The sequence below is a fragment of the Rhopalosiphum maidis genome, chromosome 4 (assembly GCF_003676215.2).
Source record: "Rhopalosiphum maidis isolate BTI-1 chromosome 4, ASM367621v3, whole genome shotgun sequence".
Classification (NCBI taxonomy): Eukaryota; Metazoa; Arthropoda; class Insecta; order Hemiptera; family Aphididae; genus Rhopalosiphum; species Rhopalosiphum maidis.
The window spans coordinates 24650590-24663965 of NC_040880.1; positions in this window are offsets into that span (position 1 = coordinate 24650590).

The window sequence follows — 13376 nt, forward strand, 5'->3', positions numbered from 1 at the left end:
TTTACGAAACACGAACTACAATCTTGATTCGTTATAAAACGTTATGGTTTCCTTTTCACTAAATACCCTATTAAATTTTTAATAGAGCAAACATAAGGATTGTGATGAATTCAATTCGTGATTATTATAAACATTGATTAAGTGTTTAAAATTAAAATGATAGGAATACCTATTTAATATAATAACAATAAATTATGATTTCGTGCGGCCTTCGAGGCGTACTATATCATAGTGCGCTACTGTTAATGTTCAACTCACAAAGAACTCTTAAATTAGTTCGTTGTCATTACATAAAAACAAAAACTTGTTTAACATAGTACATTTTATTTTATTTTATTTTATATAATCCACGAAATGTTTTTCATAATTTTTAATGTATTCTATGTATATCACGTGTGCTAACTTCTAATTACAATATTGATGGTCCGTTCGAGGGTAGATAATTATAGTCTATTTATTCTGTTTAGTAACAGAAAGAAAACTCATAACTAGTAATTTAAAAATGTTTAAAATTTGGTAATTTGGTTATTTTTTATGAACAAAATTCAAAATGTAATAATTTGTTTGAAATGATAAACGTTGGATTATGTTAATTTATGAAGTTAAGGGTCTGTAATAGCCAATAGGTTAAATTAAGTTAGGTAAACGATATATAATTTCATAATCATATATTTTGATCAGTTACATATTGCTTTAATGTAAATATTATTTTTTCTAGAATGTAAAAAAAAAATTGAAATTATTTTCATACTATTGCGTGTGAAAGGCTAACGTTTCATAGTCATGTTTTGAACTCAAGAAACTTCTTGATTTTACATATTATATATAAAGTAAATAAGTAAATAATCATATTATAACAGTTAGATTTAACTACATATTTGCTATATAAATTGGATATGGAACATAACTAAACACAAAGTTATATTTTACGTACATTTGCATTTTTAGTGTACTTCGTTGTTTTTCTGAAATTTGCTTATGTAAATTAAATCTGTTTTAAAAACGTTGGTGCGTTTTGTATTAAAACTAAAAAAAACGTATTATTTAAAACGTATCTAAAAAGCTATAAATAAAATTACAATTTATCAATATTTGAAAACCAGTTTCGAATAGTCGATATAGATCACTATACAGTCATGTCTACGTTAAAAGTCATAAGTTTATATGCAAATTAGTTATTAAAATCATAATAATATAACATATTATTCGACCGTTCACAATAATTTTGTGTTTCGTACAAATGATATAGGTACGATGAGGGAGGTACTTCTCAAATAAATAATAAATAATAAATAATTTTAAATCATCCTGTTTATACATACTTATAACTCATATATATTTTAATCAATGCAATTATTTTTATTGTAATTAAATACAAAATAAAAAGTATTTCCATTAAGATAATTATAATATTTTATACAAATACAAAGTATTAAATAAACTAAATATTATGTATAATTTTAAAATAAGGATATAAAACATAATAAAAACTACTTATAATAAATTAATATAAATTATTATATTTTATTTTAATGCAATGTTTACCAAGTTTATAGTATCAATAACAATTTTTTAAGTTTTCTTTCAAATAAAATATCGATACGATTAGACATCAAAAAAGAGTTTAATTTTATTGAACTACGTTTTATTAAATTAAATTATTAATGTTCATTTTGGTTGAATTTATTACAGAAATTAAATCAAGGTTAAAATTTATTTTATTTTAAATAAATATCACAAATTATTATATGGCATATTAATATTATGCTGCGAAACTTGGGAAATATTAAAAGTTAAATGCTTCAATAAAATGTATATAAGTACATTATGCTTATATTAAATGTTTTATATTATTACACAACTATTTTTTATATGAAATTTTTTTTTCGCTAAAATTATAATAATAATCATCTCTTTGTTAAAATTATTTAAGTTTGAATTCCTAGTTAATATCTATTACTTGAATTTAAACTTCTTCAAGTAATTATTTTAATACAAATATCTATGATATGCTTATAATATACACCTATAGACTCATTGAATATTAATTACTCATATTTCAATAAAGTTTCGACCAAAAAAACTTTATAGTATAAAAAAATATGATTGATTTTTTTTTAATATACCCAATATATTTTCAAACTTAATTTAATTTTGCTGCATAGATATAAAGTTTTTTTTTATACGTAACACTTAATAACATAAATATCTTTTCATCGAGCTATTATTAAATAAACAATATATTTTTTGTCATTCCAGACAAAACGTTGTTAAATGAACGTATAATACTGGTTGATGTACCAACCACTTTGTATTATGTCATCAAAATATGTTTGTTGATCATTAACAACGTTAGTGTTTGTTAATATTAGGTATATTTGTTTTTATTTTCAGAAAAATAAAGGCACTTTTGTTTGCAGATAATTTAAAATGCATGGAATTGTACTATATGTTGTGTTGCCTTAACTAAAAATTATAGTAGATACTGCACAGTACACACGACTGATATTTATAAAAATATTTGATAAAATCTATGCTTCATTTTTATATAATAAATATATTATGCATATTATATTTTTGTATTATTTATCGTTCTTATAATTAAACTGTTTATTTACAAAAACCCATTAAAAACTAAAATTATTCCGCGTGCGGGATTCACGCATGGTTAAGTACTGTCATGCGTTTTTGTAATTACGTCATTTAATTTACGTTATTCATCTCCATTTCATTTGTAAATATTAGCATACAAACATCATCTTCATTTTATAATAACACTGTATACATCACTACGTTTTTTTTTTTTTTAATATTATTCTTAAAAGCTATACAGCATTCATCTATACCCTAGAGTCAAATAAAAATATGTGTTAACATAATATAAATATGACAGTAAATTACTTCCGTTATTTTTAAACAGCAGCAGTTTATAGAAGTTTAATAAAATGCTGTTTATAGGAGTTCTATTTAAATAACAAAAAAGTGTAGTAAAATATTTTCAAAGTAGTTTTACAAAGATTATTATTTATGTTTTAAGATATGAATTTGGTTTAAATAATACATTTTTTTAATACTATGGCATGTGCTCGAAAATTGCCTAATTCATAATGGTCAACCTTTAAAAATATAAAAATAATTACAGAGTAAAACATTTTTTTTCTGTTATTATCCAAGTTATGTAATTAAATACAAAATAAACATTTCCTGTAAGTCCCAATAGTTAACTATATTATAACATGTTTTCTAAAATTTACTATATGGTACAACAATATTTTATTATACAACATAATATTAAATTCATTATACATTCTCATTTAACTGCAGTTACGTGGTTTATAAAAAAAAAAAGAAGGGTGTTCAAGTGAATACAATTTTAATGTGCAGTAGTGCACTAAGTATAAAATGGATCACTGCTATATATATATATAGTTATACATTTAAATTAAATTATATACCATTGTATACGATAAAATAAATTCTGAACGGAGACGGTCTGTCAGTCTACTCATATATCACTAATTATAATATTTCATTTTATAATGCGGTTGAATTAATTTTTACCAAAAACATTGCATTTGAATATCATAACGTATAGAAAAATTCATAATTTATGTCAAAATGTTAAGTCTTCTCAAATAATGCTTTTTTTTAACTATAGTATCATAATTCATTGTTTAACTATAAATTTCGACAAAAATTTAATCTAAAATATCTATAAAAAAATATATTGCTTATATTTTAAGATTTTTTGGTTTTTCTTAGAAAAACCTAAGACCATTTTTCTAACAGAACCACTCCAAAAGTTGAAAAATAAAGCATTTTTACGGTCCCAAAAGGCAAAAAGTGATGACAGACACAAAATTGTTTACACATTATTATAAAAACAATATATTCATCACTCCATTCAGAATTTAATTTATATAATATATTTTATAAAATAAAAACATCAATACAATTATATACAACTTTTATACTTGACCCTCAAATGTTTAACTATAATAATATTATTATCACAACCGAAGTAATAGTGGTTCAATACGTTATAAATGACAAGACAATAGTATATGTATACCATAAAGATATTATTCATAAACAGGGCCCCCTTATATTCAAGTTTTCCCAATAAATCAACACAGGAAAGCATTTAAACTTCGAATTAACTTATTTTACTTACTGGTACAATGATTACACTGAATACAGCATACATTGGCTAATACAAGGCTTCTGAAACTATTGTTAATCGATAGTATTGCGTTACATTATAGATTTTAATTTCAGTAACGAGTTCGTGATTGTGTTATTATTTTCTGACGGCTAATGCGGTTTTATTAATAATTATTATTGTAAAGTGGCCATAATTTGAAGAAAATAAAAGTAAGTCGTCAATTAGCTTCGGGATGTTATAAGCGCGACGCAAATGTGTTTCACACGTTCAAAAATACGGAGGTTTTGTTTAATAAAAATTATTATTAACTATGAAATTATATAATATATTAACCAACGACTTACGAAAAGTCCATTAAACTATGTTTTGATCTATTTTGGTGTAATATTATTAACATCGTGTTTTCTGTGAGGCTTACAAGTCATGATAGGTACCGAAAATATAACACTTTCCGACATTAGGATAGGTAGATATATCATATTTAAAGAACAATTCTTAATACACCACGTAATTTTATCGTACATTATACAACTTTCATTATAAACAATGGGTGATGATATGTGCAATAATAACATTTTATTTGTATTGTTTTATTTCTTAAATAGAAATTACAATAATGACAATTACCTTACGGTTCTTAACTTTCTAATGTAAAATATGGAACTTTGTAACTTTATATACGTTTAAGTGTTATACAAATATTTATATGACATAAATAAAAAAAAATGAAGTAATTGATTTTTCGATCATAGATAAAAATAAAATTTAATTCCCTATAATTTGCAGATATTTTGAATAATTATATTTTTACCGATGATTTGATTTTCATACTTGTCTATTTTTTTTTTAATATTATGCTATTATCAATACTCTAATCCAATAATTATACCCTATATACTATATAAAAAAAAAAATCCAATTTAGTTCATTGATTTAAAACGGGTTATTTAAAGCGTTTTACAGGTATTGTACAATCTGGTGTCAAAACGCCAAAGGCTTGTGCAAATACGTAACAAAAGTAAAAATAATAAAACTTGTTTGTCCATAAGCCAAATAATAGAATAAGAATTTATGACATCGCGCAGCCACAAATGGTCACTGACTTGTACTTCTTAATAAACAATGTATTTTATTGTTGTAAGTACTTGTGCACCTGTGCTTCATGAATAGCGCATAATATAGTTTAAGTATAATGTTTATTTATTTTCAATTATAATAAAAAACATTTTAAGCGTCTATAGATTCTAAATATATAAAACAATTATGTAAATATTTTTATCCAAATTATATATAAAAGCATATCAATCTAAAATAAATAAATATACTTCAAAATATGTACAAAAATGTTACTAATGTATACGCATGTATAGCAATTGTCAAATACCAGTTGTTTTTGTGCTTATATTTTTCAGTTAAAATATACAAAACTATTTGTTTCTGGTACTCATATCAACAACTTACAAGAAATAATTTTACACCAAAGGCTAAAAGTATACAACAAAGAAATTAATTAATTTTAAACTGAGAGTAGTGATATATCAACAGTGTTTATAAAACAATAAGCTCAACTTTAACAATTTGAAACTTAAGAAATGCAATGCATTTATCTGACTTTATAGATTCAAAATCAGTTTTTTCAATCTTGATAATAATAAACAATAAAACTTTTGTCTTCAAAGTTTTCATTCGAACCAAATGCATTATATTAATAGTAGTCAAATTATCTCAAAATATTGGATATACCACAAAAACAAACGGATTGGATACATCATAACAAATCAATTCCATAGAAAATATTAATGATAATATATTATCGAAAGCGTCTCTCGCTCAATGAACGACATCGCATTCCAATGACTTCATGAATCAACGAAGACAATAATCAACATGGTACATACTCATAATTTTATGCCACTCGGTTTGAATTCCTTTGAAAATGTGGTCGATGGGGAATGGTAAAACCGCTGTGACTGCAAACAGCTATGCCCCCCCCCCCCATTAGATCCCATTATTATTTTATTTTAATAAATTTACAGGCCCTTGTTTACAATACATATATTTGGATTATAATATTTCAATTAAAACAGAGAAAATCATATTAAATAAAAGTTAACAACAAATTAATATATATACCAATTACAATAATTCACGAACAGCCGTTATAAGCGCGAGATATTAACCGCTTAATAGGTTCATTACACATGTAATCGGTGGTAACACGAGGAATTGAAAAGGGGACAGGAATCCTAGCTCCTAGAAGTACACTAAGGAACCTTAAGACAGAGTAGGGAAACAAAAATGAAGGACGAATCATCTTTATTACTCAGGAGACCTCTCACAAAATATATAGCCGCAACACGCCTATACGCTCGGCCAAGGACGTTAAATTCAGTTTATCAGCCACAAAAGTATAGTTAAGGGGCTCGCAATAAATTTATTATGAACGAAAGTAAATGGATTCCGCCGACATTTAGTCTAAAAATAATACATTACGGTATCGAAATGTGTTAATGTTTTTTTTTAGATATTACTTGCCAAACAATAAATAATATCGTTATTTTAAAATGTACAATACCATGTATTGGTATTTTTCATTTTCATTTCAACTGTAAAAATCAGGTTTAAATATTTTAATCTTCGTAATAAACTAAATATATAAAATGTTTTGTAAATATATATTCGATAACATTGAACAATGGTAGGTAAATATATAAAATATGGCTGTTATGGTGATTATGATTGTGGACGTTTGTGATCCGTACTTGAGAAAAAGACATACTTGTTCGAGTTTCTCTTAGTAATTAAATTAATTAACTTGTATTTTTTATGAATTTGATTATTTATCATAAAAAATATCATATCGAAATTTGACAACTGTCAGCATATTTAAATTAAAGTCAAAATTACACTTAATAGTACCTGTTTATTGTTAAATAGCATTTTAATGAACTATGTAAAATTTTGAATTCAAGCATAATCCTTGATGGAATTAATCAAAAACTGAAATCTCAGTGGAGAAATTGTATCCTATCATTCACTTAAGAGAACGCTACACTTGTATGTGTTGTTTCCGTCTTACAAACGTAAATGACAAATTTTCGCGCAGTAGAACCAATTTTGTGTATTTAGCATAAATAATAGACTAAAATTACCTATTTTCAAACTTAAAGATAAGAACAGTGATTAAGCATATCGATCTTTTAATTTTGTAGCAAGATAATATGTGTGTGTTCTTACCTTTAATTTTGAAAAAGGTAATTTCAATATAATATTCAAACTATTTACACAAACTTGGTTCTGCAGAACGAAAATTTGCAATGTTTGTAAAACGGAGACAACACATACAAATGTGGCTGCCTCTTAACACAATTATTATAATACTATTTATTCAATCGAAAACCATCTTATTACTCATTTAATGAAAATTATATTGATGTTAAAATAGTTATACGATTTGAAGATAATAATATTGTTACTAAATCTGAAACAATTATAATGAATATCATTAATATTTCAATAACAATATTGAAGGATTATACTCGTGCGTATAACCGAACTGATAATAAACATCTTATTAAGCCTTGAACAAATATTTAAATGTTTACGAAATTTAATAAATATAAGTACAAAATGGAATCAAATGTTTTAAGTTATATCTATATTTATTATTTGTACATAAGTCATGTAAAAATTTTATACATATAATATTTGCTGCGATAAAAATACAAATGCTAGAGAACAGACTTTTTACAAATATAATTTAATTGTAATAACATCTATAGTATAAGAATATTCTTACTAGCGGTTTCTACTGTGCGAGTATTTATATACAATGGAAATCGCCAATAATGAAATTCACCAAGAAATCTCATCTCCATGTATATAATATAAAATTAATTCAAATTTTGAGTTGTAGAATTTTCAAGAGTCCTATTTCAAATTGTTCATGTTTTTTATACTACTTAAAGAGTGCGTGCAAACCTGTTATTTTTAATTGTCCCAAGCTTTCGGTCAACACTTTATTTTTCGATAATTTTTATAAATTTTAATTTATATCCACTATATCCACTATACTTAAAAATTATATTATATTTCATACAGATAATAAAAAAATGTAAGGTAGTTACTTGCCATTAAATTCACATTGTTACGTAATAATAATATTGGTAATTAATGTATTCAATCGCATGACTCGATTTTTCTACTTTTTAGTTGTATCCAGTGGACGTTTTAATAATAACGTTTTTAGTGTGATTACGAAGTCAATAAAATTATAATATTTATTAGGATAAAATAACTAAAACTATTATGTAATAAAAGTATCTAGCATGATGTAAACATATTTTTCCCTAGGGTTCTCAGATGCTTGTTAAACCAAATTTTTAGCTACATGGCTGTTTTCGTTCATCGCATAAAAAAAGCACATACATAATATATTATGTTGTATGTAGTACTAAATATTCTATTAATTTGTTTTTGAAATATGTCAACGTTAAGACAAAATATATTTGTTTTGGTCATTAATAGTATAAAGGATGGTTTGATTTATTAATTGTAGCAAGGTTTTTATACGCTATTATTTTAATCTTATTATATTCTATCAAATAAATTTATTTCTGTCCGCAACTTTAATTAACCCTAATATCTAATTAACAGAAACATATGTATGAGGTTTATATAAATATGAAAATCTTGTCAATCGGCTAAAACTTAGTCTCTAACACTTATTAAGTGGTACGATTTTTCTCAATACATCAGTAGCGACTTATTTTGTAATTACTTATTAGAATTAGGATGGTGTACAAAATAATATGATATACAATGAAACGAACAATATTAATGTTAAATATTACACAAAATAATATTTTTTAATAAAAAATTGTGCTAAATAATAATTAATAATATGTATATTATGAATGATAATATCATTTATAACAAAGCATGCGCTACCACTGGAATAAATAATTACGTATCATAATATAAGCTAATTGCAGTTTGGGATACATACAGATGCCTGTATCATATTTAAAGGTCAATGTCAGTTATCTAATTAAAACAAAACGTCAGGTTAATTAGTAAAATCTAATTACTAAGCGTGATTTGACCAAAATTAATTGCAATGTATTATTAAGATCGTTAAGTTTATCGTGTTCATTTTTATGGAGCGAATGTCAATTCTCAAAAATAATTAAACATTATGATTTTTTTTTTTTTTAATTGAACTTGATGCTAAGTTAAAAAAATATTTAAATGTTTCAATATCCTTGGTTATTTATGTTATTTTTTAATAATTTTAATTTTAAACTCGATTTATCAGAGACTGTTTCTAAAATCATTTTAGTTTTTATACGTATATCACAATGTACACAAAATTTAGTTGTAACATATTATAAAATCACATTCTACAACTTTTAAGTTTCTTAGAATAGCTTTTATTTTATATTATAAGCTTGCTTTGGTTCTATCAAAATACATTTGAATTATTAAAATTATACTCATAAAACAAATTAAAATAGTTATAAACACGTATATTTTTAAACCATGCTACTAAATTATGTTAAATATTGATCAATTGGTTGTGATTTTTTTTTTTTTTTTTTGTTAATAAACACTCAGTGGTTGATAATACACATAGTTTTAGTTGAAGGTACTAAAATACACATTATTATGTGAACAATCAACAACCGTTTTTTAATATATATATATATACATATATGTATTAAATCAGAAATTATTAATTGGTATAAATTACGTCAATTAAAACAAATATTATTTCTATCTAAAATTTATTAGGTTGAATGTTCAGTGTTCATTGAATAACTTAATTATCTTTATTCTGAGAAGATGATTTATAATAGTATTTTTTCTGATATCGTACATGAGCTATGTATTGTATCAATTGTATCACGAATCCCAATCACGTGTAATGACCTATTTCGTCAAGTTCTGTTAATATGTTAACTGTTAAGTATATCTTTCATTCTTACAAAATACTTACACTTTTATGACTCCTTTTTTTTACAATAAAGATTGAAATAGTAACTAGTGACGACACATTTTATCTATTTTCAGCCATTATGAACAAATAACTAATTTATAAAATCACTTCAATGTATCACACCATTAAATAAAACAAAATAGATCTTTAAACAGAAAGTATTATGAAATTGTAATTTGAATAGCACTTGAGAATTATTTATTATTGTTTTCCAACAAAATAGTTAGTAATAATACAGAAAATAAATTATATTTATAACTTATGTAATGAATTTATAAGCTAAGCTTAGTTTATCATCTGTATTTATGAATAAATTAGTAAAAAGCAAATAGTATCATACAATAAATAATATTGTTAAAAATAGTAAAAACTAAATTTAGTAATTGATTAAGTTTAATAAATGCGTGTTTGGTTCATGTAGCTGATGTTTTTACCTGAGTATAATGCTTTGAGGACTTTGGAATAAGAAATATTACAATATAATTAAAATTAATATTCTATTGAATTAAACACGTTAAAAATAAAATCAACGTAATAATATCATAATTTAAAATACATATTATAATGTAAATTTGTTTAATATTATAAAAAATGTTTGATGTATTTTATTAAGTTGTATGTTACGTTAACTATATTTAGAACTCTTAAGTATAAATAAAAACTAATATGACTTAAATATTTACACAGGTACCTATGAACAAATAAAGTATATCTTTAAAAATTATATTAAATAAAATATTTTAAGAAATAACTGAATAAAATAATAATCTTCGTAAAATTATTGTATTTCTTTTCGCATAATGTATTATTCGTTTTCTGACCACATATTCTTATAAACTTACTGGCTAATATTGCCAATTTCCTCTCGCCTTCTAGTCAATTTGAGTCATTCAGATACTTTATTGACTAAAACATTATGTTAATAAAACAAAATAATATTATAATAATTAAAATAAACTCTTATGACAAATAAATTCAAAAATATAAATTGTCGCATATCCATCAAATGCAATGAACACGAGATGTTAAAATAGATCATGATTTTTATAGGACTGTCCAGTAATTCAGCAAAAGTCAGATTCCCACAAAATACCACGCACGCGCGCATTTACAGTCCGTTACTTTTGTAGAAGAATTCTGAAAAATAATGAGAGAACATTGCTTTGCTGTACCATTTAGGGATTATATTACCATTTATCATATTATTTTATTGTCCAAGTTGCGATTATTATTTTGACTGTCCGTATAGGCGTATTATACCCACCTAAATATTACTATGACGAACACTTATAATTGTATGTTTTAATATTTTATACAATTGCAGCTGATGTACGACGGTTAGCGGAAAATTATTTTCCAACTTAATAAATCAATTAACGTATCGTTTTTACCGTGTTCAAAACCGTCTGTCGGATTAAAATATAACGTACTCGTATATCCGTAGTAATTCTATATCTGCGTGATGAATACGCACGCAAACTCCACGGCCGAACGGCAGTCATTATACGCATCATAAATCGTCCATTATCCGACCCGCTCGATTTCATTAAACCCGCGATAGTGGATACTGTCTCGTTTGGGTTACGCATTACTCTCTACTCGTTGCACGAGAATAAAATATCTATACTTACGTATTTTAATACGCGCGTGCAAGGATTCAATGTCTTCGTTTGTCGGTGTTTTATCGCAAGATATCTAGAACGGGCTTGCAGTAAACTGTCGACGGCGGTGGCGGGGTGGAGGGGGGGGGGTAGCTGGTAAACGTATAATAAACGTCATATGATGCCCGACGTAATGGGTGCTCACTGCTCAGCATTGTTTCGAGAAACGCAGAAAGTAACAGAATAATAATATAATATGTAGTTACACGTACAATAATGTTGTTATAGTACTGTAGCTATGGGGAGGCAGTAGGAGCACGTGCACTTCCCACCTACTCGAAATTTTTTTTTTTTTTAATTATTCATTATATTGCTATTTTTTATTGTAATAATAACTATAACATAACCTTGTATCTATAGTAACAATATTAAGAAAAACTATAACAAATAATAAATAAATTATCACCTCGTCCACGTTCGTAGGTAACATCAAATTTAATTACAACGGTGTTTCCGTTTGTTTATACATATACCACATTTATATGATATTTTACTAAATATATTCTTTTAATAAACAGTTTAAATGTAATTCAGACATTTTAATTTCACTCCCTAGCTTGTTACTTTTTAAAGTACACAAATACAATGGTATAGTATATTTGATAATATTATTTTATGGTTTTAAAAAAAGGATTTAAATAAAATTATATTATACATCATATATTTATATTAAAAGGAATATCTGGGTTAAGTACCTTTTACTACAAATTAAATGGAAAAGAGAAAAAATAGCAGCAGCTAATCCTTTAGAATGCACTAATATGTTATCTTGGAAATATATTTTCTAATCGGGCTAATCCTAATGTTAAAACATTATTAAAAATATAGGAAGATACTCAATTTTAAATGTGACATCAGTTTCAAGTGAAAGAAACTTCATTAATGTGAAGTGTGTCAAAATATATTTGAGAAATGCTATAAGTTAAAATAGATTGAATGATTTTACACTACTTAATTAATATGCTAAACAATAGAAAAAATATTTATTCACTTGTCTCTACTAAGAATTAAGAAAAAGCGTTTATGAATTTAATTTGATTATTATTGTTATTGTTGTTCTTATTATTATTTATTCTATTTCATTCTTGTTTCTGATGTTGAGTGATTTTTTTTTTTTATGTAATAAACCTATTTTAATTATTATATTAATATTCAATATCTAATATTTTTGTATTACTTTCTTAAACATGAGTTTTATTATTCTAAAAATTATTAGTAAGCAATAAAATAAAAAAATAAAAACAATCATGAAAAGTAGTAAATAAAAAAAGATTTTTTTCATGAAGCAGTGATTTACAACTGGGTGCCGTGTGCATTCTCTAGGTATCCTGCAATATCTTTTTCAAACAATTGAATATTAAACAAAAAAATTGTAAGGTAGTTAGTTTAAAATGAATTTATTTTAAATTGTTGTGAAGAGCACAATGTTTAAAAACAGTTTGAAAACTGCTGTTATAAAGTGTACAAAATTAATATGCATAAAGTATATGGAACGTGGATGATAACGATAATCCATTTTGTGTACAAAAAAATAATTAATATACAATATAAT